At 40.3% G+C, this 26488-nt stretch overlaps 1 protein-coding gene across 4 annotated transcripts in view; it reads right to left on the reverse strand.

The window, feature by feature from the left end:
* The window catches only part of RUSC2 (RUN and SH3 domain containing 2), a 61224-nt gene extending 34736 nt beyond the window's left edge, over positions 1-26488 (reverse strand). For all 4 annotated transcript variants that reach the window (XM_054584685.1, XM_054584687.1, XM_054584689.1 and 1 more), the window contains exon 1: positions 26222-26488. The gene's annotated coding sequence lies outside the window, so the exon portion shown is untranslated. The remainder of the gene's footprint in view (positions 1-26221) is intronic.

The following is a 26488-nucleotide window of genomic DNA, read 5'->3' on the forward strand; positions in this document are numbered from 1 at the left end:
TCAATTATACTCTGGACTGGCAGGCTGGCCCTGGGAACCTAAGGCTCTCCCAAACCAAAGACACTAATTCATCTCTAGTATTACCTGTTGCAGGGCATGCTCCCAGACTAACGTTGCTTCTCCAGGGACCCCAGATCAGATCCCAGTAGGTGTAGGAAAGAAACAGTCTGATCCCAAGCTGGCAGGATAGGTCTGTCCAGGCTGTTGTCTGCCCATCACAGCTGCCTATGAGGCCTACGGGTTAATAATAGCAACTCTGATGCCAATGGATTAAGACAGCACTGTAGGAGGTGTTTATTTTTACACTCTGGCGTCAGTATCAAGTTCTACTGGTTACTGCCCAAATCTAGGGCAGCTTCCTGCTATAGGAGTGGCCTCAGTCTTCTTCAGGATGCTAAGTCAGATTCTGGAGGAAGCAAGCCTTACTGAGAACAGTTCACTATTAACAGGGACAGGGAAGGGGAAAGGGAACAGAGCTGTCTTATGTCCAGGGACATAGGGATCCCAAGGGACCTAGTCCCAAGGGATCAGATGGCCCTCACATGAGAGCTGTTGTTTATAGAATTCTCCTGAGTTAGGTGGGCCCTGGACAAGAAACCTAATACGTCGTTTTGGGATGGCGCGTGCGCACGCACACACACCCCTGCACACACACATTGGCTTGCAGTGAAATGATCTGAATAAAATCAAGGGAAGACTGTCACTCAACCTTCCAGAAGCTCAGCCTTGTCAGTCACAAGTCCCAGATTAGTGCAGTGGGTGCTGACACTGTTAAGAAAAAAAAAAAAAAAAAAAAAACCACTTGGGAGGGTTTTAGAGGATATTTAAAGTAAAGGAAGATTAGACTGGTCCTCAGTTGATTTTGTACGGTTTTTACCAGGTATATCGAGTCCCTTGAAAATTTCCTTGGCCAGAGCTTCTTTCCTAGACATGACACAGTAGGACAAAAACACTAAAAGCAAGCCCTCCCCTGGTCCAGTGCCTGGAAATTTTTTCCCAAAAGCCTCTTTATTCCAAGTCCCAGAGAGAGACTGGTGTTCTAGGGAACTTACACTTTGACCACAGTATCTGGAACTCTGTGAATATCCCACTCATCTCTGAAAGACAGCCCCTAACAGATTTCATCTCGTCCCATTAGGCAGACGGGTGTGGGGAGGCCGACAGCTGGACAGCTGATGTAAATAGATGTAGACTGGCCTGCTGAGGGGCCATGCACACAGCAGACTGTATGGAATGACAACAATGTACCACACACCAGGTAGGAATGCTGAAGTACACAGAAAACAGCCACGTAGCCATATGCACAGTACCAATGACTCCATCATCTTCCTGCCTGTGGCTGACTCATAATCATTGGCAATGACACAACATATAAATTTCTCGAGGAGCCAGGGTGCTGTAAGAAGGTAGGCTGCTGAACCACCCATTCAATACATTTTTTCCTGTCATTCAAGGCTTATCCACCCAGTCATCAGAACAACAATACAGCTTCAGAAACAACCAGATTTGATCACTAGCGATAAGGGGCTTGATCTCTGCTCCATTTGGAAGCTACCCTTGCCTAGGATCATGGCAGGATGCCCAAGGATAGGAACAGGGCTTTCATTCTTGGCTTTTTCTCTGACTGGCTAGGTCATCTGGGGGCAGGGTACTTGTCCTCTCAAAGCTCTAGGTTTACCATCAGAAAGGGGACTAATTGTATCCACTCTCTGGTATTGTGGCAAGGAAAAAAATTGAACAATTAAAATAATAGGTAGCAAGAAATTTAAATGCTGTAAATTCTTTGGATCTAAGTATTTCAGAAATATGATAGTCATTCATGCATACAAGCAAAAAGCCATGGCCTTCTGAGTTTTCCCTTCTAGGTCATGGTGGCTGTATTGGGAAGTGAACCTGGTCTGCACCTGGAGGTGCAGTTCTTGTCTTTCAGGACTATAATTCCCGCCTCTTTGAGGGACAGTTGAAACAGTTAGGAATCTGCTTTCCTGGACATAAGGTGTTAATTTCCATTAATGTGTAATGGAGAAAGTAGAAATAGGCAAGCAAAAAGAAACACCTCCACTCACCCACTTACTCCATTTAGAAAACGAATTCTCCTCTATGCCTGGGTCCATGACATGGATCAGAGGCTTGTATCCCTTTGATACAGCATTCCAACAGCAGTATTTACAAATTGGACTTAGCCTAAAGGCCTGAGAAAGCAACGTTAATGAAAGGATGCATTCCACTGCTCAGTTAGAACAAAGGCAATACTGTATTCTAAACCCAACAAAAGCCTTCACTCTTTCCAACCCAGCAATCCCTCAGTATGGGGTTGGTTTGCCAGGTCTCCAGAGCTCTTGGAAAGGAGAAACAGTAATCTATTCTTTGTTGATGCTGATGCTTCTTTTTCTACAAGTGCCTACCTGGGATTCAAAACAGGTGTTCTGATGTCCTGCAGCCTCTGGTGAGACCCACCTGCTTCCAGCAAACTCTATCTGTAATGGGCCGGATAGTAAACATGTAAAGGGACAGATAGTAAATATTTAGGCTTTGTGGGCCACACAGTTTTGCCATATAGAAAATATATATATATTCTTTAAAAATGTAAAAGACTATTCTCAGTTTGTGGGCTGTATAAAATCACCCTGGCATGAGCCGTAACTGGCTGACCTCTACACTACATCTTAAAGGCCTATCTATTCAAAGTCTATAGCTCAAAATTCTGACTCTGCTGGGCCTGCCCAGAGATCCTCTTTCCTCTCCTCGAAAGGCTGATGCATGTATTTCAGAGGCAGCTCCCCTCTAAGGAGCCACTGAGGAATGTGAAGGAGGAATTCTGAGGTTATTTGTATTGGAGCTGACAGACTGGCTAATTCCCCTCATATAAAGCGCTTCCAAAACATCTGTGGAATTTAGTTTATTGCATTATCATTCTGGAGTGCAGACTGAGCCATAAACAGTCTTTATTTTTCTATTGCTGCTTCATAATACCATCTCATGTCTCTATCAGCACCCCACCCCCTTTCCAAACCCACACTTGAATTGGCTCATGTCCCAAATCCTTCTCTCCTCCCCACCCCTTCCACCTCTATATGTAGTATGGTTGTGGATAGCACAGGAAACTCAATAGTTAGATGGGTTTGGACACAGTAAATACAGATGAAAGATGTGAGGGTAGGGGTGAGCTCATTTTGAGCTAAGGCTTAGGGATGACAGTGAATCTAGAATTTATCACAAATAGTTACAGGCTTTGTAAACAGGAGTCAAACTGCTGTAGAAGCAACCTAATAACATTTATGCAAAGGGTCAGGAATCACTGTGGTTATACCTGCCTACATACCACAGACTAGAAGGAAATGAATGAATAGCTAAAGACTAATAATAATAGCTATTATTTATTATCTACTCTGCTATCCACTGTGTTAGATGTTTGTCACAAACACTTCTAATCTCCACAATAACTCTGCAAAATAGGTATTATTATCTCTATTTTGCAGTTGAGGAAACTGAGGCTCTTGCAGAGATGACTTGAGCCAAGATCACAGAGCTAGAAAGTGGGGGAGTTGGGCTTGTCTGACTCACTCCAAAGCCCTTGTTCTTTCCGCAATAATATACTCCTAATATCCGTGGTGGAGAAGAACAATAAGCAAATGCCTTAATTTAGGTCCTTTTTAAACTCTGTTCTAAATAGCAGCAATCTTTTGGTCTGTTCTTTTCTATAGTCTGAATATTAATGAATGACAAGGTGCTTCAAATCATAAGCATGGCAATTTTGCATAGTAGCGATTCAGATCAAATCAATACAGCTATATTTACATTTAAGCTGGAGCCTTATCTGAGCTAACACTTTTTTATTCTTTATGACAACAACAAACAGAGTTTTAATATGCTAAATCTTTGCCTGGTAAGCCAAAGAAGTCTCTTTCCAATAGCGGTACATGTAACCTCTGTGTAACCAGTGTTATCTTGTAAACAATCTGGCTGAATTGTAGTTTCCCATTTTCCCAGGCCCCAGATTGTTAGTTGCCAAATATCCATTCTTTTTCAATTTAACAGAATTCTGATATTCAGCTGGATACAATGATGCACAACTAAAATTCTAAATTTCTACCTTCCTTGGAGGTATGTGTGGCCATTTGTCTAAGTTAGACAAGCGGGAGAAGCGTTTGTGAGACTTCTGGTAATTTCTCTAAGATAAACAGGCTGCATCCTTCTTCCTCCCCGCCTCCGTCCTGATGCTAGGAAGGGAGGTGTCATGGCTAGAGCTGCAGTAGCAATCCTGGGCCATGGAGACGGCCTGGGTATAACAGTACAACAAACTGGAAGAGGCCTGGGTTTCTTATGATAGTGGAGCAGCCATCCGCGCCCAGGGCTCTCTGCCTCTGGATTTTTAAGAAAGAAATAAAATTTGATGCACTGTAGAATTATACACCTGAAACCTATATAATTTTACTAACCGATGTCACCCCAATAAATTCAATTAAAAAAAGAAAGAAAGAAATTTTCACCTTATTTAAGTTACCAGTTTTGGGTTTCTTTTACTTACATTTATTTCCACTTTATACGTCCTACCACAGCCCAATAACCACCGTCTTATTAATTCTGTCCACCCGTCTCCATCGCCAATGCTACCACCCCAGACCAAACTATATTTACCACTTATCTGAACTGCATCAGCCTCTAACCTGAACTCCCTCCCCAGAGCCATCATTTCAAAATAAAATCTATTTATATCGCCCTCTTGTTTAAAAACCAAACAAACCTTCAAAGTCTTTCCATAAAATCCAAACTCCTTAAAAGTGTCCTCTGCCCTTCCTCACTGCCCTCTCCACTCTCACCTTCCGCGAGTCCTGCCTTGCCCTGCAGTCAGGCCATCGCTTCTAGACTGACTGGAACATGGCCCCTCCATTTGTCTAATTCTTTTTAAAATTAGAAAACCACTTTATTTTTATTTTTAATTTTATTTATTAAAATTTTTTTTTACTGAAATTATTGGGGTGACATTGGTTAATAAAATTATATAGGTTTCAGGTTGTTTGACTAATTCTTAATCAGTCTTCAGGTTTTAAATTGAAACTCACAAGTTCAATGGCTCTTCCTAGACTATGACCACATTATATGCCCTGGTTATATTCTCCCAAAGCACCTTGCATTACCCTGCATTGTATTTTATAAATGTTTATCTATTTCTAATGCTGGAAAGCCAGCTCCATGGGGCAGGAACCCTGTTTATAATTACTATTATATCCTCAGAACCTAGCACAATGTCTGGCATACATAGTACATCAATATTTTTGAATGCATCACATTTTCAAGAGGGCAGCAAAGCAATATGCATCAACATTTGAAATAAATATACTCTTTCTTTAGTCTACTTCCAGGAAATATATTTAAAAGAAATAACATGATAAAAGTACACAAAGATGTATACATAACAATGTTCACTGAATTACCATTTATAAAAGCAAAAATTAAATTACATAAACTGCAAAGGACTATAAAGCAAAGAAGTGTATTAAAATCATGTATATACATTTTCTCTTTCCTCCTTGGCTGCATGCTAAGGAAAAAAGACTGTATTGTTCATCTGTGTAGCGATTTAACTTAGTCTAGAGTCTGGCACACGGCTTAAAATGTTCAGTGAATTGAACTAAGGAGAAAATGAATCTTCACCAAACTAAACTAGAAAAATTTCTTTTTCCACAGCAGAATATGACTCATTATAGGCGTGGAGACACACACACACACACACACACACACACACACACACACAGTTGCAGTCTGCCTAACTGGGGTGCTGAAATGACAAACGGTTGGCTTCTAGAATGGGCAGAGCAAGTGTGCCCAGGTACAACTCCTCTCCTGGAGTTCCCTTCATTTCCCCTACTGCTGTTGCGAACTACAGCATGAGAACCAGAAGAGCAAGTTCCAGCCAGAATGACAGACGTCCCTCCCTCCCTCTTCCTTCATCTCTCCCCCCTTCCCCCCACCAGTCTTCAACTCTGCCCTGCTAGCTGCTTCCAGTGGAGCATCTAGGAAAGAATGCAGGATGTGTCTCCAGAAAGTCCGGCCCTAGCTGAGAAACAGTTTGTTCTTTTCCTACAGTTACATAAGATTCAGCTCTCCTCACTGGGAGCTTTTCCAACTCCAGCTGGAGAGATTCCTCAAGCTGCTTAGCATTTCAGGAAAAGGGTTTGGAATTTCCTGATTAGTCAGCCTCTGCTGGAGCATCTCTGGGTAGAGGTGGGGCGATTCCAGCAGAGACAGCAGTAACTCTGTGCTCCCACTGCCCCTCAGTTGTGGCCCCACCGAGCTCCCCTGGGGACTGGAAATAGCACGATCCATTTATTGCTAAAATCTCAGAACAAGGGCAAGACCCAATGCCAAAACCAGAGCCATCTAAAGTAGGCAGGATTTGGGGAATCTAAAAGCCCAACCTACAAGCACACCAACAAGGGTCTGGAAGGGCTTCTTCCTTCCCTGCTTCAGGCACATGTATGGAGCAATTTGTGGCCCTGGGAACATCAGATACCAATGTCTTGCCCAAGGGCTGGATGAACCAGTCAATAAACATTAACTGAGCATCTACAAAGTACTAGGCACTGCACTATGTGACCAAAACAGAAATGGTGCCTGACTTTATGGAGCTTATACTTTACCTGGGGAGGCTAAGCAAATCCTTAACTATACAAACTACAAAGTAGGTCTTTGAAATGTGCCGCATTCAATGGAAAGACAGGTAATCTAGAAAAGCCAGCTCTGTCCAGGGAGGCTGGTTAGCCTATTTATTAACCAGGGACCAGCTTATACTGAATTGAAAACCAAAATTATCTATATTTGAACTGTCTTTTGGAGTCACTAGAACCTATCAGTTCCGAGGCTCTCAGTTGAGTTCCATTTTTATTCTCATTCATTTTGCTGGAGTTCAGTCCCTATGTACATTATACTCTTTTAGTTAAGGCACTGAAACTCACTTCAGCTAACAAATTCCTATTCTTTATAATGAAGAGATAGAACCCTGACTTGCTCTTTCCAGTTCCAGGCCATTCACTTTTGTTTCTTTTTGGTCAACATAGAGAGCTAAGAAAAGGTTGGTATATAACTGCTCTTACGGAGTAATTCTGTAGTGCTGGGCAAGTTATTTGATCTCCCTCAGCCTGGGTTTCTTCACCTGATAATGGGGGTAACGCCACCTCTCTTACAGGGTGGTGGTGAGGGTTAGAGAGATGACAAAGAAAACACCTCGTGCACTGACTGGTATTCACTGAGGCCTCGGTAGATGGCAACTATATAATAAATATGAAAGAGGAATCTCTTCTTTTCTTGAACTCCTGCTGCCTTTTGGAGACTGCACTACTGTTCATTTTACCAGTTTACAACAGGACATCTCGTCCCTGTCACACCCAGTCCTTTTTTTCAACAGGCACACCACTTCAAATTCTTTAACCTTCATGGCTCTCTTCTTTGTCCTCTTGTAAATTGTAAAGTGGTTTTGCTCCAGGAAACACACCAAGGGAATATAAAAAGATTAGAGAAAATTTGCAAGTTATCTGGAAATCAAGAATTTCCCACCCAGTGAACACAGTGAATTAAGCAAGGTACATGGCTACCTGAATTGCTGTCAGCAGAACACACTGAAAGTGAGTCCTCCCCATAAACATTCTCCTTAAAAGGTCTGATAAGATCCTCCATAAAAGGTGTAATAATTTTCCAGATATGTGCACTGCGTGCCCCTCTCCAAGGTCATAGCCTTTGCTTTTGGAAAGCCTCTCCAGTCTATCTTCTCTTCTAATTCCTACAATCAGTGCTCTAATTCTAGGCCCTCCTTCAACACCTCTTTCAAGGGTTATTAATTCAATCTTTGGGCAAAGATTCTGTGGGTTGGGAATTGAGACTATTGCTAGGATTCCAGTGGTGAACAAAATAGATGTTATCCCTTCCCTTATGGAGTTTATAATCTAGTGGAGGAAGGAGACAATCATACAAAGAAAAATATAATTATGATGTGTGACAAATGTCATGAAAAAAAGTACAGGGTATTAAGAGGACTCAACTAAGACTGATTAAGAACTTGATTTAAGAGGTCAGGGAAAGCCTCTTTTGGTAAAATGATGTTTAAGTTGAGCCTTGAAAGGCAAGTTGAAAGGAAGTTAAACAGGTGAAGAGTAGGGAACAACGGTCTAGGCAGAAGGAATGACATGTTTGAAAGCTCTGAGGCAGGAAAATAGTTGGTGTCTTAGAGAAACTGAAAGAAAGTCAGCGTGGCCCTGGCTGGTGTGGCTCAGTGCAGTGAGTGACAGACTGCGAACTGAAAGGTCACTGGTTTGATTCCTGGTTAAGGCACAGCGTGGGTTGTAGGCCAGGTCCCCAGCTGGGAGTGTGCAAGAGGCAAACGATGGATGTTCCTCTCACACATCAATGTTTCTCTTCCTTTCTTTCTCTCCTCCTTTCTCTCTAAAAAATAAATTAAAAAAATCTTGAAACAAACAAGAAAGAAAGTCAGTGTGGCTGGAAGTAACTATCATATTTGACAACTGGAAGTTCATTGGTGATCTTGACATAGATTCAGGGGAGTGGTAGAGTGGTAGGAAATGAAGTTAGACAGGAGGGTGCACAAAAGAATACACAGCATGGTGGCCAATGGAGTTTGGCTGTTAGAACAGAGAAATATGACAGTACTTACAGGGTGATACGGTGTTAGAGGATTTATTTTTAAATTAATATTTATTTTATCAAATTATTACATGCATATGGTTACAAAGTTTAATAATACTACAAAGTTTATGATGAAAAATAACAATCCCCAGTTCTTTCCCTTTCCACCTCTGTGTTGTTCTCCAGAGACAATTACTTTCAAGTCCTTTAACTGTCTCATGGGCACTTATGTCCATGTTTATAAATAATATTTAATTATTTATTGATCTTAAACATTCTTTTGACTTCCTAGTATGGAAGACAGAAAGTTAACATTTTTACCCCCATGTTCTCCACAATTTCTGATGGAATATCCAGTTTTTACTATGATTCGGTAGTCTGTGGATCCTTATTATTACTATGTAATTTATAATATAACTTTTAACACTTGACTGTCTTTTGGTTTGTTTAGTTTTCTATGTATTTGTCCCCAATTCTTCCCAAATTCTCTAGCAGGACAATACAAATTTGTCTCCATATAATTTTCCAAATGGTGAAATAGCTCCTCTCCCCGCAAAACCTCCCAGCCCTGGATGATCTTTCTGCTAGAATTTTCTGTTTGCTTGACGCAGTCTGAACTCACTCCTCCTCTCTGGGTTTACAATACCACTACCATGTTAGACTTCTCTATATCATCAACCTAGGAATTTCCTTTGTCTTTTTCCTGTATTAAGATGCCCTGGTCCTAAATCCCACAATTTCTTCCTTCTGGTTTACTCTTTCATTTTGCTGAAGCATGTCCTGTAGTAGCTTCTTAAGAAAGGATACACAGAAGGAACATTTTTGAAACAAATGTCTGAAAATATATTTTTAAAATTTTCACAGTAGATAATTTAGCTGTGTATAAAATCCTAGGTAAGAGATCAATTCCTCTCATAAATTTGAAAGCATTGCTCTATTGCTTACTAATTAGATTCCATTACTGTTAAGTTCAATGCCATTCTGATTTCTGATATTTATATATAACTTTATTTTTTTAACAAGGATTTTGAAATTCCTCCATATCTAGTGTTTCAATTTTCATGATGAGTTACCCTGGGGTAAGTTATTTTTATTTGTTGTGCTTAGCTCCGTCTATTTGGAGATTCATGTTCTTCAGTTCTGGAAAATGAACTTGTATTTCTTCTTTCTTTGATAACTGCCCAAATGACGTTGAAGGTTTAGAAAAGAGAGGGAGTAAATGATGGAGCAACATCCCTGAGAATTAGTAGTGGCTCCAGAATTTCTCTATAGGTTGAACTTAGAATCAGCAAACAGATCAAAAGGGATGGGCGAGAGTGGGGTGACATCAGGGAATTTGTCTTGAAATTCTATTTGTGTAGCAATCACAGTGTTTTTACTCAGAATATAGATTTATTTGGGGTGTCTTTAAAGTGTATCATTTAAGGTATGATATTCTCTGCTGTATGAGCATAAAAAACAACCTCCAGTTTAAATAATAGAGGAAATTTATTAGTCATACATACCAAGAAAACCAGAGATGGAGTTACTGCCAGGTTAGGTTATTCTGAGACTCAACATGTCATTCAGATTTTCTGTCATTGGGTGACAGGATGGCTGTTGCCATTTCAACCATTACATCCAGATATGTTAACATTCAGAGGCCAGTGGGGAGGAAGGTGGATACCTAAATAAACTCTGTTCTGTTTCAATGGGGAAATAGTTGTTGAGTAGGCAACCAATTGTGTATATTTCTGGCCATTACCATGGCTGAAAAGATTAAGGAGGAGGTAAGCAATCCAGTATACCAAGGAGGGGTTAGCTTTTTTTTTTTTTTCCCCAGAGCTAGCAACTAGTGAAGAGAGGATGGATATATTTCTGGGCCCTTTATTCTGTTCCATTTATCTGTATGTCTGTTTTTATGCCAATACCATGCTGTTTTGTTCACAATGGTCTTGCAGTATAGTTTGATATCAGGCAGTGTGATTCCTCCAAATTGTTCTTTCTCAAGATTGCTGTGACTATTCAGGGTCTTTTGTGGTTCCATATTAATTTCAGGAATATTTGTTCTAGTTCTGTGAAACATGCCATTGGTATCTTGATTGGAATTGTGTTGAATTTATGACTGCTTTGGGTAGTATGGATGTTTTAATGATGATGATCCTTCCTATCCATGAGCATGGTATATACTTCCACTTACTTGTATCTTCTTCAATTTCTTCAGTGTCTTATAATTTTTAAGTATAGGTCTTTTACATCCTTGGTTAAATTTATTCCTAGGTATTTTTTGATGCAATTGTAAATGGGATTGTTTTCTTAGTTTCCCTTTCTGACAGTTCACTATTGGTGTATAAAAATGAAACTGATTTCTGGTTATTTATTTTGTATCCTATTTTACCAAATTCATGTATCAGTTCTAGTATTTTTTTGGTGGAATCTTTAGGATTCTCCATATACAGTATCATGTCATCTGCAAATAATGATTGTTTTACATCTTGCTTTCCAATTTGGATGCCTTTTTTTCCCTTCTTGTCTGATTTCTGTGGCTAGGATTTCCAATGTTATGTTGAATGAGAATGGTGAAAGCAGACATCCCTGTCTTGTTCCTGATCTTAATGGAAATGCTTTTAGTTTTTGCCCATTGTGTATGGTATTGGCTGTGGGTTTTTAATATATGGCCTTTATTATGTTGAGGTATATTCCTTCTACTCACACTTTGCAGAGAGCTTTTTTTTATTATTATAAATGGGTGCTGGATTTTATCAAATGCCTTTTCTGCATCTACTGATATGATCACGTGATTTTATCCTTCATTTTGCTTATGTATCATGTTTATTGATTTGTGGATATTGTATCAAACTTGCATCCCTGGAATAAATCCCATTTGATCATGGTGCATGATCTTTTTCATGTATTGCTAGATCAGGTTGCTAATATTTTGTTGAGGGTTTTAGCATCTATGTTTATCAGGAATATTGGCCTGTAATTTTCTTTCTTCATGGTCTTTATCTGGTTTTAAAATTAGAATAATGCTGACCTCATAAAATTAGCTTGGGAGTCTTCCCTCCACTTGAATTTTTTGGAACAACTTGAGAAGGATAGGTGTTAGTTCTTCCTTGAATGTTTGGTAAAATTTACCTGTAAAGGCATCTGGTCCAGGACTCTTGTTTGTTGGGAGTTTTTGATTACTGCTTTAATTTTGTTATTTGTAATTGGTCTATTCAGATTTTCTGATTCTTCCTGATTCAGTTTAGGAAGATTTTATGTTTCTAGGACTATGTCAATTTCATCCAGATTGTCCAATTTGTTTGTAATATTTTCATACAATTTCTTGTTTTTCTCTGGAGTCAGTTGTTATTTCTCCTCTTTCATTTCTGATTTTTAAAAAGATTTTATGTATTTATTTTTAGAGAGAGAGGAAGGAAAGGAGAGAGGGAGGGAAACATGTGTGAGATTTATCAGGTGCCTCTCATATACCCCCAACCAGGGAACTGGACTGCAACCCAGACATGTGCCCTGACTGGAAATTGAACCCACGACCCTCCAGTTCACAGACCAGTTCTCTGTCCACTGAGCCACACCAGCCAGGGCTTATTTTTGATATTATTTATTTGGATTCTCTCTCTTTTTTTCTTGATAAGTCTAGTTAAAAGTTTGTTCATTGTTTTCATTTTTTTCAAAAAAACAGCTCTTCATAGATCTTTTGTACTTTTTTAGACTCTAATTTTGTTTATTTCTGCTCTAATCTTTATTTCCTTTCTTCTATGCACTTTGCACTTTGTTAGTTGTTCTTTTTCTAGTTCCTTTAAGTGTAAAGTTAGATTGTTTATTTTAAAAAAATAATTTATTTATTTTTAGAGAGAGTGGATGGGAGGGAAAAAGAAAGAGGGAGAAAAACATCAATATGAGACAGAAAAATCAACTGGTTGCCTATCATAAGCATCCCATCCAGGGATGTAAGTACCCTGTCTGGGGACTGAACCCACAATGCAGGCATTTTGCTCTGACTGGGAGTAGAACTGGAAAACTTTTGCTTTGTGGGATGATGCCCAACCAACTGAGCCACACCAGTCATGGGTAGATTGTTTATTTGAGATATTTTGTTTCTTGAGGTAGGCCTGTAGTATTATGAATTTACCTCTTAGGATTGTGTTGACTGTGTTCCATAATTGTGGGTGGTTGTTCTCATTTTCATTTATTTCAAGTTATCTTTTGATTTCTTCCTTGATCTCATTGCTAACCCATTCATTGTTTAGTAATGTGTTATTTAGCTTCTATGTCTTTGTGTATTTTTCAGTTTTATTCTTGTGATTTCTAATTTCATACCATTATTGTCAGAGAAAATGCTTGATATAATTTCAATCTTCTTAAATTTATTGAGACTTGTTTTGTATCCTAAGTGGTCTATTCTAGAAAATGTTCCATGAACACTTGAAAAGAATGCATATTCTACTGCTTTGGAGTGAAATGCTCTAAAGATATCAGTTAAATCAATTTGATTTAGTGTCATTTAAGGCTACTATTTCTTGTTGATTTTCTGTCTGAAAGATCTATCCATTGATGTCAATGGGGCATTAAAATCCCTTACTTATGACTGTATTACTGTTAATCTCCCCCTTTTTGTCCATTAAAATTTGCTTTATATATTTAGGTGCTCCTATCTAGGGTGCATAAATGTTTACAACAACTGTAGCCGCTTGTTTGATTGCTCCCTTTATCACTATGTAGTGTCCTTTGTCTCTTACTATGGTCTTTGTTTTAAACTCTATTTTGTTATATATAAGTATTGCTATCCCAGGATTTTTTACATTTCCATTTGCATGAAATATCTTTTTCCCTCCCTTTACATTTAGCCTGTGTGTATCTTTCATTCTGAGGTGGGTTTCTTGTAGGCAGCACAGATATGGGTCTTCTTTTCTTATCCATTCAGTTACCCTATGCATTTTGATTGAGCATTTAAGCAATTTACATTTAAAGTGATTATTGATAAGTATGTATTTAGTGCCATTTTATATTTTATAACTATGTCCTCTGTTTTTTTCCTTCTTCTTTTTAAAGAAAACACTTTAACATTTCTTGTAATCCTGGTTTGATGGTAATGAACTCCTTTAGCTTTTTCTTGTCTGGGAAGCTTTTTATTTCTCCTTTAATATTAAATGATAGCCTTACTGGGTAAAGTAGTCTTTGTTGAAGGTTCTTGTGTTTTTGTTTTTTTTTTAAATGATCACTCTGAGTGTTTCATGCCAATCTTTTCTGGCCTGAAATGCTTCTGTTGAGAAATCAGCTGGCAGTCGAAGGGAGTTCCCTTGCGGGTAGGTAACGGTCTCTTTCTTGCAGCTTTTAAGATTTTCTCTTTGTCTTTAACCTTTGTTATTTTAATTATGATGTGTCTAGATGTGGGCCTCTTTGAGTTCATCTTGTTTGGGACTCTCTGTTCTTCCTAGACTTGTGTGACTTTTTCCTTCACCAGGATAGAGAAGTTTTCAATCATTAGTTCTTCAAATAGATTCTTGATCCCTTGCTCTCTCTCTTCTCCTTCTGGTACTCCTATGATGTGGATGTTATGCTTCATATTGTCCCAAAGGTCCCTTAAACTATCCTCATTTTTTAAGATTCTTTTTCTTTTTGCTGCTCTGACTGGGTGTTTCTGCTATCTTGTCTTCCAAGTTGTTGATCTGATACTCTGCTTTATCCAACCTACTGTTTATTCCTTCTAGTGTATTCTACATTTCAGATATTATAGTCTTCATTTTTGACTGATTCTTTTTTTATGGTTTCCATGTCCTTTTTTTCATGTGTTGTAATTTTCACTGAGTTCCTTGAAAGTGTCACTAAGTTCTTTGAGCATCCTTATAACCATCTTTTTGAACTCTGTATATGTCTTGCCTCTTTTTCTGGATATTTCTCCTGTTCTTTCACTTGGGGCATGTTGCTTTGTCTCCCCATTTTGGCTGCCACTTTGTGTTTGTTTCTATGTATTAGGTAAATCTTCTATGCCTCCCAGTCTCAGTAGGGTGGCTGTATTTATTTATTTATTTAAAATGTAATTTATTGATTTTATTTTATTTAAAAAAATATATTTATTGATTGATTCCAGAGAGAGAGAGAGTAAGAGCAAGATCATGACAGAGAGAGAGAGAGAGGGAGAGAGAGAGGCAACGATATGAGAGAAATATCGATAGGCTTCCTCCCCACATGCACCCCAATTGGGGACTGAATCTGCAACCTAGGCATGTGCCCTGATTGGGAATTGAACCTGTGACCTTTCAGTTCATGTAATGACACTCCAACCAATTGATCCACACTGGGCAGGGCTTATTTATTGATTTTAGAAAGAAGAAAGGAGAGAGAGAGAGAGAGAGAGAGGAACATTGATTTGTTGTTCCACTTATTTAAGCATTCATTGGTTGCTTCTTGAATGTGCCCTGACCAGAGATTGAACCTGCAACCTTGGCATATTGGGATGATGCTCTAACCAGCTGAGCTACCTGGCCAGGGCTGGTAGAGTGGCTCTATGTAGCAGGTGTTCTGAGGGACCCTGCGGCACAGTCTCCTTGATCACATGAGCTAGGTGCTCCAGGAATGTCCCTTATGTAGGATATGTGAGCTTTCCTGCTATACTTAAGTCTTGATTGCTATTGGCCCATTCATGTGCAGGGTTGATCCTCAGGCTGGTAACTGTGAGGATTGACTATGACCACAGTGTATGGGCTGCTGTGCAGGTGCTTACCACATGCAGTGGAATTCACCACAGCAGGGCCTGGTGCCTGCCAAGATCTTCCTTTGGATATGCTGTTTGTGAAGCTAACTGGATCCTTCTCTGAAGATGGCCACTGTATGTACCTGTTCCGAGCTCTTTTGGGAGGAACTCTGGTGAAGGTCAGTGTCAGACACTGCCTGTCACTGGCTGTGGGCAACTTGTTTGGAGATACTAAGCAATCCACTGTTTGTGGCTTCCTTTCCTGGGTCTGGTTGTGTATGGGAAGGACCAAGCTGTGCAACAAGACCAGCTTCTACTGGCACTGAGCCTGGGGGCAGGTCAGCAAAAGGCCCAAAGCGCCCTGAGATCCTCTTCTGCCTGTCTCCGCTTGCTGGCTGACTGTTAGCCTCAGTCACTGAAAGAGTCTCGGGCAGTACTCGAATTGCATGAGGGGGATTCTCACTGAGTCACCAGGTAGGGGTGAGTGGTGTTCACTAGACTGATACAGGTTCAAACTTGCAGCCAGTGTGGTGCTTGGGCCACTCAGGAAAAGTCCCAGGGTATTCCAAGCCCAGCTGCTGCCTGCAGGGTGCCCACGTACTTTTGTGGTAGGGCAGGATCTCAGAGAGTCATCAGGGTGAGGCCAGCAGAGTTTAATCAGGCCCAAACAAACAAGATTTGGCCATGTGAAGGGAAGGCTCTGCACTGGTCAGGCATGCAAGGGACAAATGGTCACTGTCCTAGAGACACACAACTCAGTCTGTTCCAGATTCTGCTGGGAACCTGAACTCAGCAGGTTGGGGCTGCCAGGAGACCCCAGAATACAGCTCATGAGTATCCCATGCGGGGGAGGCACCACCATTTATGTTCACACAACTCAGTCCCTGACACTCCTTGAGTCTACCTGGACTCTAAGTGCTGGCCCAGGCAGCCGACCCCTTAGCAGGGCACCAGCCCTGTAGGGAGAGGGCCTAGGGAGTCCAGAGGGTGGGGTTATTGCATTTACCTAGACTGATAACCACTTGAAGGTGAGTGCTCTACCCAAGAAAGATGGCATCTGTGGTGCAGAAGAGGGACTGAGCACAGGGATCCTGGCAGTTGTCTCTTCAGCTCTCTCCCCAGAGCCACAAACCCCAGTCTTTCTTCACACAAGTCTAGTCTGCTCCACCCTCACTCTGATGGAGCCCAGGGTGAGTGGCTGCAAATTAGATTTTGTACACTGGCTTTTTAAGAGGGTACCTGTGTCTCTAGCAGATTCCTGTCTGTCCCTGGTGTATAGGCAGAATCCCCACTGCTTTTCACAGCCAAATGTTTTGTGGGCACCTCGTCCTGGCTCTGGTGCTCTGGGTTCAGGAGCTCAGTGTGGGGCTGAGACCCCACACTCCTCAGGGGGGAACCTTTGCAGCTGAGCTACCCTTCTGGAATTTCAGCTGTCACCCGTGGGAGCGGGGCCAGCCCTTTTTACATCTTAACCCTTTCTACCCGTCTTGATGTGGCTTCTTTTGTAAATCCTTGGTAGTAACACTTCTGTTCAGGTGGTCTTCAGTTGGTTATTCAGGTTGACTGTTCCATATTTTAGTTGTAATTCCAGATTGGTTCTTGGAGGAGGTGAGTGTAACTTGTACCTACCCCACCACCATCTTGGGTCCCCCCCTAAATACAGTCATGTTTATATTAAAACAAATTATTTTGTTAATGTAAATATCTAAAATATAAGAAAATTATTATAATCGAGCTTTCAATTTTAATAATGTAGGTTGCTGTGTTGAATGTCAGGCAAGCACGCTATATAAATCAGCCAATAAACTGAAATAGTCACTACACTATCTAAAAAAATTACAGCTCTAAGAATAAAGAGAATAATATTTTAAAGAAGTAGAATAGTTCTTGCACAACTAAGTAAAAGACATCCTCCAAAGTAGTGACCTTGGGAAAATTAATCCATCCCAATAGCACTCCTATTCAAAATATTTCTAGAACTCCTCTTTTAGAACTGCAAAAAACCCACTTAGCCAACTCGCAACACTATGAGACATAATTAATCATTGTTTTAAGCCACTAAGTTTTAGGGTGATTTATTATATAGTAATATGCATATATGTGAGACAGAAATGTTTAAATCACTATAAATTAGGGGATGTTTAAAAGGAAATGATTCACCTTACAGAACAATAGTTATACAGAACCCTCAGCGAATATGTTAGTCCAGATAATAAAGTTTGGTTATATACTTAATAGGATATAATACTCCAAAAAAACAAGGAAAGAATATTTGGGAAGAGAAACAACTTTAAGATGAGTGGATCAACAGTAGGTCCCCAACTTTCTCCTCTTGAGTTTTTGCTTTTTGTTGTGGGGTCAACCAAACCCTATCTATACTGACTTAGGAAATACCCTGCTTTCTTTTATCTGACCATGGATAAAAATAACTTTCCATTTATCCCTTAGAACACTAAATATAAAGCTGTATTTTTTTGAAAAGACTTGTACAAGAAAGGAAAGGAAGTACAAAAGTGTAAAAACAAATAAGTTAAATAAAGATTTTAGGATCCTAAGATAAACAAGCATAGACTTTGGATCCTAAGATAACTAAACCCTGGCCAGAAGCTGGCTGACCCTGTTTTTCTCTCCACCTAGTTATCAATTCATTGTCCTTGACTGCAGGACCTCAGACAAGAAGTAAAAAACACAGTAGACATTTCAGGGCTCACTGTCTCACCTTCCTGGAGAAGATAAAGACTATTTTATTAAACTAAGAATTACAGAGAACAGAGGTTTTCTTCTTTAATTATCAAAATTAATTTTAAAAACTTTAGGTATTTTGGTAAACCTCTTTTAAAATGTATACTTTTATTTATATAATTTTGTTTTTATACATACTTTTTATTTATATACTTTTGTTTTATATTCAATATATAGATTATAACAACTTTTTCTTGATGACTCACTACAGGGTGGGGCAAAAGTAGGTTTACAGTTGTGAGTATGTGAAACAGAGTTCATCCTTTTATTATTATTTATTAATTATTGTATTATTTTCCACACAGACAACTGTAAACCTACTTTTGTCCCACCCTGCATTAATGCTAATTAATATATGAGGCTAAAATACAGTTTTATTCTCAATGTCTATTAAAGACTTACATATCAAATCTTCAAACCAATAAGACTGTTAAGAAGAAATATGGTTCATTTTTGCCACTTCCATTCAACAGAGTACTGGAAGTGCTATCTAGAGCAATTAGGCAAGAAAAAGAAATAAAAGGCAGCTGTATCTCCATTTGCAAATGACATGATCTTATATGTAGAAAACTCTAAAAGTTCTCCACCAAACTGTCAGAACAAATAAATGAATCTGGCAAAGTTACTGGATACAAAAATCATGGACACATAAAAATCCTATAAGTGGAACCTAACCAACAATACAAAGATGCAAGGAAAATAAGACCAGCAACACTGAAAGGGAAAGAAATCAACAGAGACAAGAGGGAAGGAGGGAGGGGAGGCGGGGACAAGGAAGGGAAGGGGAAAGTCAAGGAACATATCGCAAGGACTCATGGACAAAACCAAAGGGAAGAGCTGAGAGAGGGAAGAAGGGAGGGGGCAAGGGAAAGTGGTGGGGAGTTGGCAGAGACAAATGTATTTGAAAAAATAAATTAAAATAAAATAAAAAAATCAATTGTGTTTCTATACACTAGCAATAAACAATCTGAAAAGGAAATTAAGAAAACAGTTTCATTTTACAATAACATCAAAAATAATAAAATACTTAGGAATAAACTCAACCAAGGAAGTGAAAGACATATACTAAAAATTACAAAATGTTGCTGGAAGAAATTAAAGAAGACACAAATAAATGGAAAGGTATTTTGTATTCACGAGTTGATTGTAAGACTTAATCTTGTTAAGATGTCTATGCAACAACATAGATGGATGTTATGTTAGATAAAATAAGCTAATCACAGAAAGACCTAATTCCATTTATATGGGGTATCTAAAATAGTCAAATTTATGAATCAAAGAGTGGAATGGTGGTGGCCAGGCGCTGTGGGAGAGGGAAGTAAGGAGTTGCTGTTCAACAAGTATAAGGTTTTAGTCAAGCAAAATGAATAAGCTCTACAGATCTGCTATATAGCAATGTACTTACAGTCAACAATATATTATACACTTAAAAATTTGTTAAGAGGGTAGATCTTGTTATGTGTTCTTTTCACAGTAATAATTAAAAAAGATGCTAAGGCTATCCAAGACAATCTATGAATTTTATGCAATCTCTATCAAAATCCTAATGACTTTCTTTTTTTCAGAAACAGCAAAATCCAACCCTGAAATTCATATGAAATCTCAAGGGGTCCTGAATAGCCAAAAGAATCTTGAGAAAGAAAAGCAAAGTTGGAGGACTCACATTTCCTTATTTCTAATATTACTATAAAACTACAGTAATCAAAAGAGTGTGGTACCGGCATGAAGACAGACATATAGGTCAAAGGAATACAATAGAAAGCCCAGAAATAAACTCTGGCATACCTAGTCAAATGATTTTCAATAAGAACACCAGGCTTAAGCCCTGACTGGTGTGGCTCAGTTGGTTGGGCATCATCTGGCAAAGCTAAAGGTCACTGGTTTGATTACCTGCCAGGGCACAGGCCCACGTTGTAGGTTCAGTCCCTGCATGGGTTGTGAATGAGAGGCAACTGATTGATGTTTCTCTCACATCAATATTTCTCTCTCTCTTTCTCCCTCCATTTCCCTCTAAAAGTAAATAAAAAATCTTAAAAAAAAAAAAGAATACCAAGTTTATGTAATGGGAAAGGACAGTCTTTTCAACAAATGGTGTTGGAAAAATTGGTATCCACATGCAAAAGAATGAAGCTGGATCTTTATCTTATACTACATATACAAATTAATTCAAAATGGATCAAAGACCTAAGCATAAGAGATAAAACAAACAAAAAGCTGATACTTCTGGCCAAGATAGAGGCGTAGGTAGACATACTTTGCCTCCTTGCACAACCAAAAGAAGGACAACAACAAATTTAAAAACAAAAAACAACCAGAACTTCCAGAAAATTGAACTGTATAGAAGTCTGACAACCAAGGAGTTAAAGAAGGGACATTTATCCAGACTGGTAGGAGGGGCGGAGACAGGCAGCTGGGGTAGAGAGGATGTGAGGCAAGGTAGCAGCTGGAGGACTGGGCAGGCAAGACAGCAGCTGGTGGTCCAACATTTGTGTGTGGATAAACCAGGGAGGAACAACAGGGGAAGGAGACAAACCTCACAACCCAGGGTTCCAGCATGGGAAAAGAGAGCCTCAGAACCTCTGGCTGTAAAAATCTGTGGGGGTTGAAGCACTGGGAGAAACTCCCAACCTCACAGGAGTGTTTGTTGGAGAGATTCACAGGGTCCTAGAAAATACACAAGCTCACCCACTTGGGAATCAGCCTCTGAAGGGCCCAATTTGCTTGTGGGTAGCAGGGGAAGTGACTGAAAGCCGGTGGCATTGTTCCCTTTCTGACCCCTCCCCCACATACAACAGCACAACACAGCAAAGCGGGTTGTCCCATCCTGGTGAATACCTATGGCTGGGCCCCTTACAACATAGCATGTGCCTGACACAAAGAAATATGGCCCAAATGAAAGAACAGATCAAAACTCCAGAAAAAAATACAACTAAGTGATGAAGAGATAGACAACATATCAGATGCACAGTTCAAAACACTGGTAATCAGGATGGTCCTAGAAATGGTTGAGCAAATAGAGGAAAAAGTGAAGGCTAATCAAAGTGAAATAAAGGAAAATATATAGGGAACCAACAGTGAAGGGAAGGAAACCGGGACTCATATCAATGATTTGGAGCAGATGGAAGAGATAAACATTCAACTGGAACAGAATGAAGAAACAAGAATTAAAAAATAAATTAGGAGATGCTTAGGAACTTCCAGGACAACTTTAAATGTTCCAACATCTGAGTAATAGTGGTGCCAGAAGAAGAGGAAGAGCAAGAAATTGAAAACTTATTTGAAAAAATAACGAAGGAGAACTTCCCCAATCTGGCAAAGGAAATAGACATGCATGTCCAGGAAGCACAGAGAGTCCCAAAGAAGTTGGACCCAAGAAAGCACACACCAAAGGCACATCATAATTACATTACCCAAGATTAAAGATACGGAGAGAATCATAAAAGCAGCAAGAGAAAAGGAGACAGCTACCTACAAAGGAGTCCCCATAAGGCTATGGGCCGATTTCTCAAAAGAAACCTTGCAGGCAAGAAGGGGCTGGAAAGAAATATTCCAAGTCATGAAAAAACAAGGACCTACATCCAAGATTACTCTATCCAGCAAAGCTATCATTTAGAACGGAAGGGCAGATAAAGTGCTTCCCAGACAAGGTAAAGTTAAAGGAGCTCATCTTGACCAAGCCCATATTATATGAAGCGTTAAAGGGATTTATCTAAGAAAAAGAAGAAGATCAAAAACTATGAACAATAAAATAACAATAAACTCACAACTATCAACAACTGAACCTAAAAACAAAAACAAAAACAAATTAAGTGAACAACTAAAACAGGAACAGAATCCCAGAAATGGAGATCACATGGAGAGTTAGCAACAGGGTGAGTGTCGGGGGAGAATGCGGGAAAAGGTACTGGGAATAAGAAGCATAAATGGTAGGTACACAATAGACAGGGGGAGGTTAAGAATAGTATAGGAAATGGAGAAGCCAAAGAACTTGTATGAACGACCCACGGACATGAATGAACCAAGGGGGGAGGGAACACTGGTGGGGGAATACTGAATGGAGGGAAATAAAGGGGAGAAAAAAAGTGGGACAACTGTAATAGCATAATCAATAAACTACACTTTAAAAAAACAAACGGAAAACTTAGAAGAAAACATAGGGAAAAAAGCTTCATGACACTGAATTTGGCAATGATTTCTTGGATATAACACCAAAAGCACAGGTAGTAAAAGAAAAGATAGGTTATTTGACTTCATCAAAATTTAAAACTTTTGTGCATAAAAAGACTATCAAAAGAATGGAATGGTAAAACATGGAATATATTTGAATATATATTTGCAAATCACTTACCTGAAAAGAGACTTCTATCCACAATATATACAGCACCCTTACAACTCAAAAATATAAAGATGTATAATCCAATTTAAAAATGGGCAAAGGATTTCAACAGACTTTTATTCAAAGAAGATATAAAAATGGCCAATAAGACCATGAAAAGATGCTTAACATCACTAGTTATTAGAGAAATGCAAGTCAAAACCATAATGAGATACCACTTCATAGCCATTAGGATGAGTATTATTTAAAAAAGGAAAAGAAAAATAAGTGTTGGTAAGGATGCAGGAAAATTGGAACCCTTTACATTGCTGTGGGAATGTACAATAGTACAGCCACTGTAAAAAACAGTGTGGTAGTTTCTCAAAAAAGTAAATATAGAATTACCATACAATCCAGCAATTCCATTTCTAGGTATGTACCTAAAAGAGTTGAAAGCAGACTCAAGCAGATATTTGCACATCCATGTTAATAGCAGCATTATCCATAATAGCTAAATGGTGGAAGCAACCCAAGTGTCCATGGATAGATGAATGGATAAACAAGGTAGTATAAATATATAATAAGTATTATTCAGCCTTGTATATGGCCATAGCACCATGAACGTGCCTGATCTTGTCTGATCTCGGAAATATTATTCAGCCTTAAAAAGGAAGGAAATTTGGATATAAGCTACATATGGGAGAACCTTGAAGACACTATATTTAGTGAAATAAGCCAGTCACAAAAAGACAAATATTATATGATTCGACTTATATGAAGTACCCAGAGTAGTCAAATTCATGGAGAAAGATAGCAGAATGAATGATGGTTGTGAAGGCTTTGTGGGAGAGGGAATGAGGAATTATTGTTCAGTGTGCATGGAGTTTCAGTTTGAGAAGATGAAAAAATTCTGGATGTGGATGATGATGATAGTTGGACAACAATATGAATGTACTTAATGCCACTGAACTGTACACTTAAGAATGGTTAAAATGGTAAATTTTATATTATGTGTATTTTATCATCACACAAAAGAGTAAATGAGAGGTTCTGCTATAAGTTACACTTTTCTTTAGAATCCACCTCTCACCCTACTCCCACCTATATCTGTCTCTCTCAGAGCAATGTTGATATCTGGCCACTCAAAATAATATGCTCATTTTGCATGACAAACTCATTTCACAGGAACTAAAATATCACATGCCAATTAGTGTGGGTGTTTTCTGGATAACCTCAACACAGACCAATCAAACTATGTCTGTAGAGCCTGCCCTTAACCCAACATGCAGTGAGCAATTTCAGTCAAGTGACTTTTGATAGGGTGCTCAGTCATTGTGTGTGAATAACAGGAGAAGAGGATGAGTTATTGCCCTAAATTTGTAGAGAAAAATTAGAACGCAAGCCTCCTCATGAACTAGGGTTGCCAGATTTAGCAAATAAAAATACAGGACACCCTGTTGTTTATCTGAAATTCAAATTTAACTTGGCATCCAGTGTTTTATCTGGCAATGCTCTGAAGTATTGGAACTTGAAGAGAAAATAAATTAAATAGTCCAGAGCATTCTGGGGTTACTGAGGTCTTAAGAGGGAGCCTAGACAGGAAAAAGTAGAAAAACTCATTAAAAATGTATAGATTACAAAAAAAAAAGAGGCATTGGCCATGCTTTATCCAACTCAGGATCCCCTCCCTGCTTTAGGTTTCAATGATCCAAGACTTACTTATAAAGATAACTCAGAAGGTGAGAGAAAGAGAAAGTGATGAAGGATAAATCAAAGCTACAAATGGGTGAGAATATATCCAGACTCCTGTTAGGCAGGCCTGGCCTCAAAAAGGGACCTTAAACACTTAACAGAAAAATCAGAGGAAATCTGCCAGAGCCTGCCTGCCCTCTATGTCCCCCCAAGGGTGTATTAATTTCCTTAACCCCAATAAAATCTTGCCATCACTTTTAAACTTCCAAAAAAAGAAAAAGTGAAAGGGAATCAGATTTTGACTTTGGCTCAAAGCAGAAAAGCGATGGCGGGAAATGCTCTATGGCCATACACATGTAACGGAACAACAGGGATAGTGGTGGGGTCTCCCTTCCCAGAAGCCGTACCACTGCTTCCTAAGAACTCCAATCACTATTTTTACCTACTAACTCTGAGCCCTGGTAACAATACCATTACTAGTCTGGCAACTACTTCTTAGCTTATAAACTCCTACAACTTTCCAGCCATTGTTTCATCACTCAGCAATATTATCTACTTCCGCCATGGAACCTGGGCCCAAACTTAGGTCTCTGGACCCTGCCTTATCTTCAGGGAGCTGAATCTGTTTAGGTCATCCTCTAGGAATCAATAAAAAGAGGTTCCAGGCTGTCTGTTCTTAGAAAAGTCCATCTTTAAAAGACCCATGTTCTTGTTTATTACTGACACTGTTCATGTAGTGGTAATCCCTGACTCTGGTCTCCTGAGATATAAATGGCCCACATGGTCTGATTATATGACAGCATTTAGGAATCTTTGCTATCTATCTCTCACTCTAGGCTTGCCTGGGATGTCTATTTTTCCCAGTGTGAAGTGGAGGATGGGGTAGTGGTGCAGTTTGGGTATCCAGGGGCTAAAGGGTAAAATAACTGAGGTGCGACTTTCCTTCAACCTGTCCTGAAGCACCAGCTGATCAGCTACACTGAGTCAGCTACAGGCTGTGGCTAGCCTCCAGAATTCTTCCCTAGAGGGAGCAGTTAGGCTCTAGGGCAAGGGGAGCGGTTCACCTGGGCACAGCTCTTTCAAAATTATTTGTGTATCCTCTAAGGCAGTAACCAATAAACATTTTTGCAGCTCCAGCCCTGACCTCCCTCTTGTCTTTTTTGTTTTTGTTTTTTGTAAACCTAAGTGGAAAAGAGCTGATACATAGAAGCACATATGTAAATAAAATTAGATGCATGAATTGAAACATTGAATATATTCCGTTTTATGCTCCTAATATGAGTACCACAATTAACCGCCTCCCCCAAACACAACCACGCTCTCCCTTTAATACCCTTTCGTGTACCCAGTGACACCTTCCCCACGAAAGCACTCTGCTTCACAGCCTCTGCATTGTGCTCATTCATTCATTCATCCCCTCATCAAATGTTCACTGAGTGTTACCAGGCGTCATGCACCGTCCTGGGCGCAGCGGATACAAACGAATAGTGTATGGTCCTAGCCTCCAGGGCAGTCCACCGGGCCACCCTAGCGGTTCCAAGCTAGCCCTGGGCAACAGGATCACGGTGCCCTTCGCCGCAGGTAAGGGCAGTGGCAGGGGACCGGCAAACTGCCAGGCCAAAGGTTTTCCCAAGGTAAAACTGGATGCGCGAGAGGGATCCCATCCCGGCTCGGTAGATACCCACTTGGGAAGTAGGGACCAAGGGGTGGAGGGCGCAGAGGACCCGGACTGGGCTTACTGCCGCAGTCGCGAGGCTGGATGCGGAGTCTCCGCGCTCCCCCAGGGCCGTCGCAAGAGAGAGGGGTACAACGATGACTACTGGGCGCGAGTCAGCTGAGGGGGTGTCTCCGAAGAGACAGTTTGAGGAGATGGTCGGGGTGGATCTGGGGTGACGCCCAAAGGGATTGGTGATTCTGGGTGTTTGCAGGTTCAGTGGATAATGAAGTTGAAGAGGACTGAGGATGAGTTGGGTCCAGAGAGTCGGAGCAGATCGGGAGTATGGGGATGAGGGAACGAAAGGACAGATCTGAGGGAAGGGCGAGGTGCTGAAGGCTGGATAAGTGGGCAGACAGAGGGTCCTCTCCCAAAGGATCGTTCGGAACGTGAGGGCAAAGGGTCCCCCGGTCCCCGCTGGACTGCGAAGAGGCGTCCCTACCTGGTCTCTCGCCTCAGTGTGGTCGGTCCTACAAGGGCGGCAGCGGCCGCAGCGTCTCGCGCCCTCCAGGGGTTTCTTTGCAGCGTGGACAGGCCAGCCTCCCCTCCTCTCCGGACGCGTTGGTAAAGTCCGGTCCCCCCTGTAGCCGCGAGGACGATGGTCCAACCTGGGTTGCCCTCAAGTGGCCCCTCCGGACTGCGCGTTGGTTCGGCCCGCGGGGCTAGCGGGGCTCGCCCAGCTCTCCGGTTCTCGCTGCAACGGGCGCAG

This window comes from Pteronotus mesoamericanus, unplaced genomic scaffold (assembly GCF_021234165.1).
Source record: "Pteronotus mesoamericanus isolate MK-2021 breed Mesoamerican mustached bat unplaced genomic scaffold, CSHL_Meso_final contig_78, whole genome shotgun sequence".
Lineage (NCBI taxonomy): Eukaryota > Metazoa > Chordata > Mammalia > Chiroptera > Mormoopidae > Pteronotus > Pteronotus mesoamericanus.